The sequence below is a fragment of the Schistocerca gregaria genome, unplaced genomic scaffold (assembly GCF_023897955.1).
Source record: "Schistocerca gregaria isolate iqSchGreg1 unplaced genomic scaffold, iqSchGreg1.2 ptg000378l, whole genome shotgun sequence".
NCBI lineage: Eukaryota > Metazoa > Arthropoda > Insecta > Orthoptera > Acrididae > Schistocerca > Schistocerca gregaria.
In genome coordinates, this window is record NW_026061824.1 from 18,062,408 (window position 1) to 18,077,595 (window position 15,188).

The window sequence follows — 15,188 nt, forward strand, 5'->3', positions numbered from 1 at the left end:
GGTTTTTACTACATATGAACACTTTTCACATTCTCCCGTGCAACGCGGTTACTAGTCCTTTTTTCATGAAAAATCGTAAGGTCCTAGGTCATGTCCAAGCCACCAAAGCCGGCTAAAAAGTTAATAATCGACAACTAAAACTTGAATTGTGCTACTTCTTACTGGCTATTGCTTCAACTTTGAAGCTTCTTCTGTGTTCTACTATGGTGCTTTTAGTGTCTCCGCATACCGCAGCACGCGACATAGCTTTGCAGACGATAAACGTAACCGTCTCAGAGAGAAAAGCGGCTAATGTGACGATCTGGCTTTAAGTCGAATCGATAACAAATGACGAAAACAGACGGATTTCTCAGGCTTTTACTACATATGAACACTTTTCACATTCTCCCATGCAACGCGGCTGCTAGACCTCCTTTCATGCAAAATCTTATGGTCCTAGGTCATCTCATAGCCACCAAAGCCGGCTAAAAAGTGAATAATCGACAACTAAAACTTGAATTGTACTACTTCTTACTGGCTATTACTTCAACTAAGACGCTTCTTCTGTGTTCTATGGTGCTTTTAGTGTTTCGGCATACCGCAGAACGCGACATAGCTTTGCAGACGATAAATGTAACCGTTTCAGACAACTGCGGCCAATGTGACGATCTGGCTTTAAGTCGATTTGATAACAAATGACGAAAACGGACGGAATTCTCAGGTTTGTACTACATATGAACACTTTTCACTTTCTCCCGTGCAACGCGGCTGCTAGTCCTCCTTTCATGCAACATCTTAAGGTTCCACCTCATGTCCAACCCACCAAATCCGGCTAAAAAGTGAATAATCGACAACTAAAACTTGAATTGCACTACTTCTTACTGGCTATTACTTCAACTTAGAAGCTTCTTCTGTGTTCTGCTATGGTGCTTTTAGTGTCTCCGCATACCGCAGCACGCGTCATAGCTTTGCAGACGATAAATGTAACCGTTTCAGAGAGAAGAGCGGCCAATGTGACGATCTGGCGTTAAGTCGATTCGATAACAAATGACGAAAACGGACGGATTTATCAGGTTTTTACTACATATGAACACTTTTCACATTCTCCCGTGCAACGCGGCTGCAAGTCCTCCTTTCATGCAAAATCTTAAGGTCGTAGTTCATGTCCAAGCCACCAAAGCCGGCTAAAAAGTGAATAATCGACAACTAAAACTTGAATTGTACTACTTCTTACTGGCTATTACTTCAACTTAGAAGCTTCTTCTGTGTTCTACTATGGTGCTTTTAGTGTCTCCGCATACCGCAGAACGCGACATAGCTTTGCAGACGATAAACGTAACCGTCTCAGAGAGAAAAGCAACCAATGTGACGATCTGGCTTTAAGTCGATTCGATAACAAATGACGAAAACGGACGGATAACTCAGGTTTTTACTACATATGAACGCTTTTCACATTCTGCCGTGCAACGCGGCTGCTAGTCCTCCTTTCATGCTAAATCTTAAGGTCCTAGGTCATGTCCAAGCCACCAAAGCCGGCTAAAAAGTGAATAATCGACAACTAAAACTTGAATTGTACTACTTCTTACTAGCTATTGTTTCAAATTAGAAGCTTCTTCTGTGGTCTACTATGGTGCTTTTAGTGTCTCCGCATACCGCAGCACGCGACATAGCTTTGCAGACGATAAATGTAACCGTCTCAGAGAGAAAAGCGGCCAATGTGACGATATGGCTTTAAGTCGATTCGATAACAAATGACGAAAACCGATGGATTTCTCATGTTTTTATTACATATGAACAATTTTTACATTCTCCCGTGCAACGCGGCTGCTAGTCCTCCTTTCATGCAAAATCTTAAGGTTCCACCTCATGTCCAAGGCACCAAAGCCGGCTAAAAATCAATAATCGATAACCAAAACTTGAATTGTACTGCTTCTTACTGGCTATTACTTCAACTTAGAAGCTTCTTCTCTGTTCTACTATGGTGCTTCTAGTGTCTCCGCATACCGCAGCACGCGACATAGCTTTGCAGACGATAAATGTAACCGTCTCAGAGAGAAATGCGGCCAATGTGACGACCTGGCTTTAAGTCGATTCGATAACGAATGACGAAAACGGACGGATTCCTCATGTTTTTACTACATATGAACCCTTTTCACATTCTCCCGTGCAACGCGGCAGCTAGTACTCCTTTCATGCAAAATCTTAAGGTTCCACCTCATGTCCAGGGCACCAAAGCCGGCTAAAAATCAATAATCGATAACCAAAACTTGGATTGTACTGCTTCTGACTGGCTATTGCTTCAACTTAGAAGCTACTTCTGTGTTCTACTATGGTGCTTTTAGTGTCTCCGCATACCGCAGCACGCGACATAGCTTTGCAGACGATAATTGTAACCGTCTCAGAGAGAAATGCGGCCAATGTGACGATCTGGCTTTAAGTCGATTCGATAACAAATGACGAAAACGGACGGATTTCTCAGGTTTGTACTACATATGAACACTTTTCACATTCTCCCGTGCAACGCGGCTGCTAGTCCTCCTTTCATGCAAAATCTTAATGTACTAGGTCATGTCCAAGCCAATAAAGCCGGCTAAAAAGTGAATAATCGACAACTAAAACTTGAATTGTACTACTTCTTACTGGCTATTACTTCAACTTAGAAGCTTCTTCTGTGTTCTGCTATGGTGCTTTTAGTGTCTCCGCATACCGCAGCACGCGTCATAGCTTTGCAGACGATAAATGTAACCGTTTCAGAGAGAAGAGCGGCCAATGTGACGATCTGGCGTTAAGTCGATTCGATAACAAATGACGAAAACGGACGGATTTCTCAGGTTTTTACTACATATGAACGCTTTTCACATTCTGCCGTGCAACGCGGCTGCTAGTCCTCCTTTCATGCAAAATCTTAAGGTCCTAGGTCATGTCCAAGCCACCAAAGCCGGCTAAAAAGTGAATAATCGACAACTAAAACTTGAATTGTACTACTTCTTACTAGCTATTGTTTCAAATTAGAAGCTTCTTCTGTGTTCTACTATGGTGCTTTTAGTGTCTCCGCATACCGCAGCACGCGACATAGCTTTGCAGACGATAAATGTAACCGTCTCAGAGAGAAAAGCGGCCAATGTGACGATATGGCTTTAAGTCGATTCGATAACAAATGACGAAAACCGATGGATTTCTCATGTTTTTATTACATATGAACACTTTTTACATTCTCCCGTGCAACGCGGCTGCTAGTCCTCCTTTCATGCAAAATATTAAGGTTCCACCTCATGTCCAAGGCACCAAAGCCGGCTAAAAATCAATAATCGATAACCAAAACTTGAATTGTACTGCTTCTTACTGGCTATTACTTCAACTTAGAAGCTTCTTCTCTGTTCTACTATGGTGCTTCTAGTGTCTCCGCATACCGCAGCACGCGACATAGCTTTGCAGACGATAAATGTAACCGTCTAAGAGAGAAATGCGGCCAATGTGACGATCTGGCTTTAAGTCGATTCGATAACGAATGACGAAAACGGACGGATTTCTCAGGTTTTTACTACATATGAACCCTTTTCACATTCTCCCGTGCAACGCGGCATCTAGTCCTCCTTTCATGCAAAATCTTAAGGTTCCACCTCATGTCCAGGGCACCAAAGCCGGCTAAAAATCAATAATCGATAACCAAAACTTGAATTGTACTGCTTCTTACTGGCTATTGCTTCAACTTAGAAGCTTCTTCTGTGTTCTATTATGGTGCTTTTAGTGTCTCCGCATACCGCAGCACGCGACATAGCTTTGCAGACGATAAATGTAACGGTCACAGAGAGAAAAGCGGCCATGTGACGATCTGGCCTTAAGTCGATTCGATAACAAATGACGAAAACGGACGTATTTCTCAGGTTTTTACTACATATGAACCCTTTTCACATTCTCCCGTGCAACGCGGCTGCTAGTCCTCCTTTCATGCAAAATCTTAATGTACTAGGTCATGTCCAAGCCAATAAAGCCGGCTAAAAAGTGAATAATCGACAACTAAAACTTGAATTGTACTACTTCTTACTGGCTATTACTTCAACTTAGAAGCTTCTTCTGTGTTCTGCTATGGTGCTTTTAGTGTCTCCGCATACCGCAGCACGCGTCATAGCTTTGCAGACGATAAATGTAACCGTTTCAGAGAGAAGAGCGGCCAATGTGACGATCTGGCGTTAAGTCGATTCGATAACAAATGACGAAAACGGACGGATTTCTCAGGTTTTTACTACATATGAACACTTTTCACATTCTCCCGTGCAACGCGGCTGCAAGTCCTCCTTTCATGCAAAATCTTAAGGTCGTAGTTCATGTCCAAGCCACCAAAGCCGGCTAAAAAGTGAATAATCGACAACTAAAACTTGAATTGTACTACTTATTACTGGCTATTACTTCAACTTAGAAGCTTCTTCTGTGTTCCACTATGGTGCTTTTAGTGTCTCCGCATACCGCAGCACGCGACATAGCTTTGCAGACGATAAACGTAACCGTCTCAGAGAGAAAAGCGGCCAATGTGACGATCTGGCTTTAAGTCGATTCGATAACAAATGACGAAAACGGACGGATAACTCAGGTTTTTACTACATATGAACGCTTTTCACATTCTGCCGTGCAACGCGGCTGCTAGTCCTCCTTTCATGCAAAATCTTAAGGTCCTAGGTCATGTCCAAGCCACCAAAGCCGGCTAAAAAGTGAATAATCGACAACTAAAACTTGAATTGTACTACTTCTTACTAGCTATTGTTTCAAATTAGAAGCTTCTTCTGTGGTCTACTATGGTGCTTTTAGTGTCTCCGCATACCGCAGCACGCGACATAGCTTTGCAGACGATAAATGTAACCGTCTCAGAGAGAAAAGCGGCCAATGTGACGATATAGCTTTAAGTCGATTCGATAATAAATGACGAAAACCGATGGATTTCTCATGTTTTTATTACATATGAACACTTTTTACATTCTCCCGTGCAACGCGGCTGCTAGTCCTCCTTTCATGCAAAATCTTAATGTTCCACCTCATGTCCAAGGCACCAAAGCCGGCTAAAAATCAATAATCGATAACCAAAACTTGAATTGTACTGCTTCTTACTGGCTATTACTTCAACTTAGAAGCTTCTTCTCTGTTCTACTATGGTGCTTCTAGTGTCTCCGCATACCGCAGCACGCGACATAGCTTTGCAGACGATAAATGTAACCGTCTCAGAGAGAAATGCGGCCAATGTGACGATCTGGCTTTAAGTCGATTCGATAACGAATGACGAAAACGGACGGATTTCTCAGGTTTTTACTACATATGAACCCTTTTCACATTCTCCCGTGCAACGCGGCAGCTAGTCCTCCTTTCATGCAAAATCTTAAGGTTCCACCTCATGTCCAGGGCACCAAAGCCGGCTAAAAATCAATAATCGATAACCAAAACTTGGATTGTACTGCTTCTGACTGGCTATTGCTTCAACTTAGAAGCTACTTCTGTGTTCTACTATGGTGCTTTTAGTGTCTCCGCATACCGCAGCACGCGACATAGCTTTGCAGACGATAAATGTAACCGTCTCAGAGAGAAATGCGGCCAATGTGACGATCTGGCTTTAAGTCGATTCGATAACGAATGACGAAAACGGACGGATTTCTCAGGTTTTTACTACATATGAACCCTTTTCACATTCTCCCGTGCAACGCGGCAGCTAGTCCTCCATTCATGCAAAATCTTAAGGTTCCACCTCATGTCCAGGGCACCAAAGCCGGCTAAAAATCAATAATCTATAACCAAAACTTGAATTGTACTGCTTCTTACTGGCTATTGCTTCAACTTAGAAGCTACTTCTGTGTTCTACTATGGTGCTTTTAGTGTCTCCGCATACCGTAGCACGCGACATAGCTTTGCAGACGATAAATGTAACCGTCTCAGAGAGAAAAGCGGATATGTGACGATCTGGCTTTAAGTCGATTCGATAATAAATGACGAAAACGGACGGATTTCTCAGTTTTTTACTACATATGAACACTTTTACATTCTCCCGTGCAACGCGGCTGCTAGTCCTCCCTTCATGCAAACTCTTAAGGTCCTAGATCATGTCCAAGCAACCAAAGCCGGCTCAAAAGTGAATAATCCACATCTAAAACTTGAATTGTACTATTTCCTACTGGCTATTACTTCAACTTAGAAGCTTCTTCTGTGTTCTACTATAGTGCTTTTAGTGTCTCCGCATACCGCAGCACGCGACATAGGTTTGCAGACGATAAATGTAACCGTCTCAGAGAGAAAAGCGGCCAATGTGACGATCTGGCTTTAAGTCGATTCGATAACAAATGACGAACACGGACGGATTTCTCAGGTTTTTACTACATATGAACACTTTTCACATTCTCCCGTGCAACGCGGCTGCTAGTCCTCCATTCATGCAAAATATTTAGGTCCTACGTCATGTCCAAGCCACCAAAGCCGGCTAAAAAGTGAATAATCGACAACTAAAACTTGAATTGTACTACTTCTTACTGGCTATTGCTTCAACTTAAAAGCTTCTTCTGTGTTCTACTATGGTGCTTTTAGTGTCTCCGCATACCGCTGCACGCGACATAGCTTTGCAGACGATAAATGTAACCGATTCAGTGAGAAGAGCGGCCAATGTGACGATCTGGCTTTAAGTCGATTCGATAACAAATGAGGATAACGGACGGATTTCTCAGGTTTTTACTACATATGAATCCTTTTCACATTCTCCCGTGCAACGCGGCTGCTAGTCCTCCTTTCATGCAAAATCTTAAGGTTCCACCTCATGTCCAGTGCACAATAGCCGGCTAAAAATCAATTATCGATAACCAAAACTTGAATTGTACTGCTTCTTACTGGCTATTGCTTCAACTTAGAAGCTTCTTCTGTGTTCTATTATGGTGCTTTTAGTGTCTCCGCATACCGCAGCACGCGACATAGCTTTGCAGACGATAAATGTAACGGTCACAGAGAGAAAAGCGGCCATGTGACGATCTGGCCTTATGTCGATTCGATAACAAATGACGAAAACGGACGTATATCTCAGGTTTTTACTACATATGAACCCTTTTCACATTCTCCCGTGCAACGCGGCTGCTAGTCCTCCTTTCATGCAAAATCTTAAGGTCCTAGGTCATGTCCAAGCCACCAAAGCAGGCTAAAAAGTGAATAATCGACAACTAAAACTTGAATTGTGCTACTTCTTACTGGCTATTGCTTCAACTTTGAAGCTTCTTCTGTGTTCTACTATGGTGCTTTTAGTGTCTCCGCATACCGCAGGACGCGACATAGCTTTGCAGACGATAAATGCAACCGTTTCAGAGAGAAGAGCGGCCAATGTGACGATCTGGCTTTAAGTCGATTCGATAACAAAAGACGAAGACGGACGGATTCCTCAGGTTTGTACTACATATGAACACTTTTCACATTCTCCCGTGCAACCCGGCTACTAGTCCTCCTTTCATGCAGGATATTAAGGTCCTAGCTCATGTCCAAGACACCAAAGAGGGGTAAAAAGTCAATAATCGATACCTAAAGCTTGAATTGTTCTACTTCTTAGTGGCTATTACATCAACTTAGAAGCTTCTTCTGTGTTCTACTACGGTGCTTTTAGTGTCTCCGCATACCACAGCACGCGACATAGCTTTGCAGACGATAAATGTAACCGTCTCAGAGAGAAAAGCGGCCAATGTGACGATCTGGCTTTAAGTCGATTCGATAACAAATGACGAAAACGGACGGATTTATCAGGTTTTTACTACATATGAACAATTTTCACATTCTCCCGTGCAACGCGGCTGCAAGTCCTCCTTTCATATAAAATCTTAAGGTCCTAGGTCATGTCCAAGCCACCAAAGCCGGCTAAAAAGTGAATAATCGACAACTAAAATTTGAATTTTACTACTTCTAACTGGCTATTACATCAACTTAGAAGCTTCTTTTGTGTTCTATGGTGCTTTTAGTGTCTCCGCATATTGCAGCACGCGACATAGCTTTGCAGACGGTAAATGTAACCGTCTCAGAGGTAAAAGCGGCCAATGTGACGATCTGGCTTTAAGTCGATTCGATAACAAATGACGAAAACGGACGGATTTCTCAGGTTTTTACTACATATGAACACTTTTCACAGTCTCCCGTACAACGCGGCTGCTAGTCCTCCTTTCATGCAAAATCTTAAGGTCCGAGGTCATGTCCAAGCCACCAAAGCAGGCTAAAAAGTGAATAATCGCCAACTAAAACTTGAATTGTACTACTTCTTACTGGCTATTGCTTCAACTTTGAAGCTTCTTCTGTGTTCTAGTATGGTGCTTTTAGTGTCTCCGCATAACGCAGCACGCGACATAGCTTTGCAGACGATAAATGTAACCGTCTCAGAGAGAAGAACGTCCAGTGTGACGATCTGGCTTTAAGTCGATTCGATAACAACTTACGGAAACGGACGGATTTTTCAAGTTTTTACTACATATGAACACTTTTCACATTCTCCCGTGCAACGCGGTTACTAGTCCTTTTTTCATACAAAATCGTAAGGTCCTAGGTCATGTCCAAGCCACCAAAGCCGGCTAAAAAGTTAATAATCGACAACAAAAACTTGAATTGTGCAACTTCTTACTGGCTATTGCTTCAACTTTGAAGCTTCTTCTGTGTTCTACTATGGTGCTTTTAGTGTCTCCGCATACCGCAGCACGCGACATAGCTTTGCAGACGATAAATGTAACCGTCTCAGAGAGAAAAGCGGCCAATGTGACGATCTGGCTTTAAGTCGAATCGATAACAAATGACGGAAACGGACGGATTTCTCAGGCTTTTACTACATATGAACACTTTTCACATTCTCCCATGCAACGCGGCTGCTAGACCTCCTTTCATGCAAAATCTTATGGTCCTAGGTCATGTCATAGCCACCAAAGCCGGCTAAAAAGTGAATAATCGACAACTAAAACTTGAATTGTACTACTTCTTACTGGCTATTACTTCAACTAAGAAGCTTCTTCTGTGTTCTATGGTGCTTTTAGTGTTTCGGCATACCGCAGAACGCGACATAGCTTTGCAGACGATAAATGTAACCGTTTCAGACAACTGCGGCCAATGTGACGATCTGGCCTTAAGTCGATTTGATAACAAATGACGAAAACGGACGGAATTCTCAGGTTTGTACAACATATGAACACTTTTCACATTCTCCCGTGCAACGCGGCTGCTAGTCCTCCTTTCATGCAAAATCTTAAGGTCCTAGGTCATGTCCAAGCCACCAAAGCAGGCTAAAAAGTGAATAATCGACAACTAAAACTTGAATTGTGCTACTTCTTACTGGCTATTGCTTCAACTTTGAAGCTTCTTCTGTGTTCTACTATGGTGCTTTTAGTGTCTCCGCATACCGCAGGACGCGACATAGCTTTGCAGACGATAAATGCAACCGTTTCAGAGAGAAGAGCGGCCAATGTGACGATCTGGCTTTAAGTCGATTCGATAACAAAAGACGAAAACGGACGGATTCCTCAGGTTTTTACTACATATGAACACTTTTCACATTCTCCCGTGCAACCCGGCTACTAGTCCTCCTTTCATGCAGGATATTAAGGTCCTAGCTCATGTCCAAGGCACCAAAGAGGGGTAAAAAGTCAATAATCGATACCTAAAGCTTGAATTGTTCTACTTCTTAGTGGCTATTACATCAACTTAGAAGCTTCTTCTGTAGTCTACTACAGTGCTTTTAGTGTCTCCGCATACCGCAGCACGCGACATAGCTTTGCAGACGATAAATGTAACCGTCTCAGAGAGAAAAGCGGCCAATGTGACGATCTGGCTTTAAGTCGATTCGATAACAAATGACGAAAACGGACGGATTTCTCAGGTTTTTACTACATATTAACAATTTTCACATTTTCCCGTGCAACGCGGCTGCAAGTCCTCCTTTCATGAAAAATCTTAAGGTCCTAGGTCATGTCCAAGCCACCAAAGCCGGCTAAAAAGTGAATAATCGACAACTAAAATTTGAATTTTACTACTTCTAACTGGCTATTACATCAACTTAGAAGCTTCTTCTGTGTTCTATGGTGCTTTTAGTGTCTCCGCATATTGCAGCACGCGACATAGCTTTGCAGACGATAAATGTAACCGTCTCAGAGGTAAAAGCGGCCAATGTGACGATCTGGCATTAAGTCGATTCGATAACAAATGACGAAAACGGACGGATTTCTCAGGTTTTTACTACATATGAACACTTTTCACATTCTCCCGTGCAACGCGGTTACTAGTCCTTTTTTCATGCAAAATCGTAAGGTCCTAGGTCATGTCCAAGCCACCAAAGCCGGCTAAAAAGTTAATAATCGACAACTAAAACTTGAATTGTGCTACTTCTTACTGGCTATTGCTTCAACTTTGAAGCTTCTTCTGTGTTCTACTATGGTGCTTCTAGTGTCTCCGCATACCGCAGCACGCGACATAGCTTTGCAGACGATAAACGTAACCGTCTCAGAGAGAAAAGCGGCTAATGTGACGATCTGGCTTTAAGTCGAATCGATAACAAATGACGAAAACAGACGGATTTCTCAGGCTTTTACTACATATGAACACTTTTCACATTCTCCCATGCAACGCGGCTGCTAGACCTCCTTTCATGCAAAATCTTATGGTCCTAGGTCATCTCATAGCCACCAAAGCCGGCTAAAAAGTGAATAATCGACAACTAAAACTTGAATTGTACTACTTCTTACTGGCTATTACTTCAACTAAGAAGCTTCTTCTGTGTTCTATGGTGCTTTTAGTGTTTCGGCATACCGCAGAACGCGACATAGCTTTGCAGACGATAAATGTAACCGTTTCAGACAACTGCGGCCAATGTGACGATCTGGCTTTAAGTCGATTTGATAACAAATGACGAAAACGGACGGAATTCTCAGGTTTGTACTACATATGAACACTTTTCACATTCTCCCGCGCAACGCGGCTGCTAGTCCTTCTTTCATGCAACATCTTAAGGTTCCACCTCATGTCCAACCCACCAAATCCGGCTAAAAAGTGAATAATCGACAACTAAAACTTGAATTGTACTACTTCTTACTGGCTATTACTTCAACTTAGAAGCTTCTTCTGTGTTCTACTATGGTGCTTTTAGTGTCTCCGCATACCGCAGCACGCGACATAGCTTTGCAGACGATAAACGTAACCGTTTCAGAGAGAAGAGCGGCCAATGTGACGATCTGGCGTTAAGTCGATTCGATAACAAATGACGAAAACGGACGGATTTCTCAGGTTTTTACTACATATGAACACTTTTCACATTCTCCCGTGCAACGCGGCTGCAAGTCCTCCTTTCATGCTAAATCTTAAGGTCGTAGTTCATGTCCAAGCCACCAAAGCCGGCTAAAAAGTGAATAATCGACAACTAAAACTTGAATTGTACTACTTCTTTCTGGCTATTACTTCAACTTAGAAGCTTCTTCTGTGTTCTACTATGGTGCTTTTAGTGTCTCCGCATACCGCAGCACTCGACATAGCTTTGCAGACGATAAACGTAACCGTCTCAGAGAGAAAAGCAACCAATGTGACGATCTGGCTTTAAGTCGATTCGATAACAAATGACGAAAACGGACGGATAACTCAGGTTTTTACTACATATGAACGCTTTTCACATTCTGCCGTGCAACGCGGCTGCTAGTCCTCCTTTCATGCTAAATCTTAAGGTCCTAGGTCATGTCCAAGCCACCAAAGCCGGCTAAAAAGTGAATAATCGACAACTAAAACTTGAATTGTACTACTTCTTACTAGCTATTGTTTCAAATTAGAAGCTTCTTCTGTGGTCTACTATGGTGCTTTTAGTGTCTCCGCATACCGCAGCACGCGACATAGCTTTGCAGACGATAAATGTAACCGTCTCAGAGAGAAAAGCGGCCAATGTGACGATATGGCTTTAAGTCGATTCGATAACAAATGACGAAAACCGATGGATTTCTCATGTTTTTATTACATATGAACACTTTTTACATTCTCCCGTGCAACGCGGCTGCTAGTCCTCCTTTCATGCAAAATCTTAAGGTTCCACCTCATGTCCAAGGCACCAAAGCCGGCTAAAAATCAATAATCGATAACCAAAACTTGAATTGTACTGCTTCTTACTGGCTATTACTTCAACTTAGAAGCTTCTTCACTGTTCTACTATGGTGCTTCTAGTGTCTCCGCATACCGCAGCACGCGACATAGCTTTGCAGACGATAAATGTAACCGTCTCAGAGAGAAATGCAGCCAATGTGACGATCTGGCTTTAAGTCGATTCGATAACGAATGACGAAAACGGACGGATTCCTCAGGTTTTTACTACATATGAACACTTTTCACATTCTCCCGTGCAACGCGGCAGCTAGTCCTCCTTTCATGCAAAATCTTAAGGTTCCACCTCATGTCCAGGGCACCAAAGCCGGCTAAAAATCAATAATCGATAACCAAAACTTGGATTGTACTGCTTCTGACTGGCTATTGCTTCAACTTAGAAGCTACTTCTGTGTTCTACTATGGTGCTTTTAGTGTCTCCGCATACCGCAGCACGCGACATAGCTTTGCAGACGATAAATGTAACCGTCTCAGAGAGAAATGCGGCCAATGTGACGATCTGGCTTTAAGTCGATTCGATAACGAATGACGAAAACGGACGGATTTCTCAGGTTTTTACTACATATGAACCCTTTTCACATTCTCCCGTGCAACGCGGCAGCTAGTCCTCCATTCATGCAAAATCTTAAGGTTCCACCTCATGTCCAGGGCACCAAAGCCGGCTAAAAATCAATAATCGATAACCAAAACTTGAATTGTACTGTTTCTTACTGGCTATTGCTTCAACTTAGAAGCTACTTCTGTGTTCTACTATGGTGCTTTTAGTGTCTCCGCATACCGCAGCACGCGACATAGCTTTGCAGACGATAAATGTAACCGTCTCAGAGAGAAAAGCGGATATGTGACGATCTGGCTTTAAGTCGATTCGATAATAAATGACGAAAACGGACGGATTTCTCAGGTTTTTACTACATATGAACACTTTTACATTCTTCCGTGCAACGCGGCTGCTAGTCCTCCTTTCATGCAAACTCTTAAGGTCCTAGATCATGTCCAAGCAACCAAAGCCGGCACAAAAGTGAATAATCCACAACTAAAACTTGAATTGTACTATTTCCTACTGGCTATTACTTCAACTTAGAAGCTTCTTCTGTGTTCTACTATAGTGCTTTTAGTGTCTCCGCATACCGCAGCACGCGACATAGCTTTGCAGACGATAAATGTAACCGTCTCAGAGAGAAAAGCGGCCAATGTGACGATCTGGCTTTAAGTCGATTCGATAACAAATGACGAACACGGACGGATTTCTCAGGTTTTTACTACATATGAACACTTTTCCCATTCTCCCGTGCAACGCGGCTGCTAGTCCTCCATTCATGCAAAATATTTAGGTCCTAGGTCATGTCCAAGCCACCAAAGCCGGCTAAAAAGTGAATAATCGACAACTAAAACTTGAATTGTACTACTTCTTACTGGCTATTGCTTCAACTTAAAAGCTTCTTCTGTGTTCTACTATGGTGCTTTTAGTGTCTCCGCATACCGCTGCACGCGACATAGCTTTGCAGACGATAAATGTAACCGATTCAGTGAGAAGAGCGGCCAATGTGACGATCTGGCTTTAAGTCGATTCGATAACAAATGAGGATAACGGACGGATTTCTCAGGTTTTTACTACATATGAATCCTTTTCACATTCTCCCGTGCAACGCGGCTGCTAGTCCTCCTTTCATGCAAAATCTTAAGGTTCCACCTCATGTCCAGTGCACAATAGCCGGCTAAAAATCAATTATCGATAACCAAAACTTGAATTGTACTGCTTCTTACTGGCTATTGCTTCAACTTAGAAGCTTCTTCTGTGTTCTATTATGGTGCTTTTAGTGTCTCCGCATACCGCAGCACGCGACATAGCTTTGCAGACGATAAATGTAACGGTCACAGAGAGAAAAGCGGCCATGTGACGATCTGGCCTTAAGTCGATTCGATAACAAATGACGAAAACGGACGTATTTCTCAGGTTTTTACTACATATGAACCCTTTTCACATTCTCCCGTGCAACGCGGCTGCTAGTCCTCCTTTCATGCAAAATCTTAATGTACTAGGTCATGTCCAAGCCAATAAAGCCGGCTAAAAAGTGAATAATCGACAACTAAAACTTGAATTGTACTACTTCTTACTGGCTATTACTTCAACTTAGAAGCTTCTTCTGTGTTCTGCTATGGTGCTTTTAGTGTCTCCGCATACCGCAGCACGCGAAATAGCTTTGCAGACGATAAATGTAACCGCCTCAGAGAGAAAAGCGGCCAATGTGACGATCTGGCTTTAAGTCGATTCGATAACAAATGACGAAAACGGACGGATAACTCAGGTTTTTACTACATATGAACGCTTTTCACATTCTGCCGTGCAACGCGGCTGCTAGTCCTCCTTTCATGCAAAATCGTAAGGTCCTAGGTCATGTCCAAGAAACCAAAGCCGGCTAAAAAGTGAATAATCGACAACTAAAACTTGAATTGTACTACTTCTTACTAGCTATTGTTTCGAATTAGAAGCTTCTTCTGTGGTCTACTATGGTGCTTTTAGTGTCTCCGCATACCGCAGCACGCGACATAGCTTTGCAGACGATAAATGTAACCGTCTCAGAGAGAAAAGCGGCCAATGTGACGATATGGCTTTAAGTCGATTCGATAACAAATGACGAAAACCGATGGATTTCTCATGTTTTTATTACATATGAACACTGTTTACATTCTCCCGTGCAACGCGGCTGCTAGTCCTCCTTTCATGCAAAATCTTAAGGTTCCACCTCATGTCCAAGGCACCAAAGCCGGCTAAAAATCAATAATCGATAACCAAAATTTGAATTGTACTGCTTCTTACTGGCTATTACTTCAACTTAGAAGCTTCTTCTCTGTTCTACTATGGTGCTTCTAGTGTCTCCGCATACCGCAGCACGCGACATAGCTTTGCAGACGATAAATGTAACCGTCTCAGAGAGAAATGCGGCCAATGTGACGATCTGGCTTTAAGTCGATTCGATAACGAATGACGAAAACGGACGGATTTCTCAGGTTTTTACTACATATGAACCCTTTTCACATTCTCCCGTGCAACGCGGCAGCTAGTCCTCCTTTCATGCAAAATCTTAAGGTTCCACCTCATG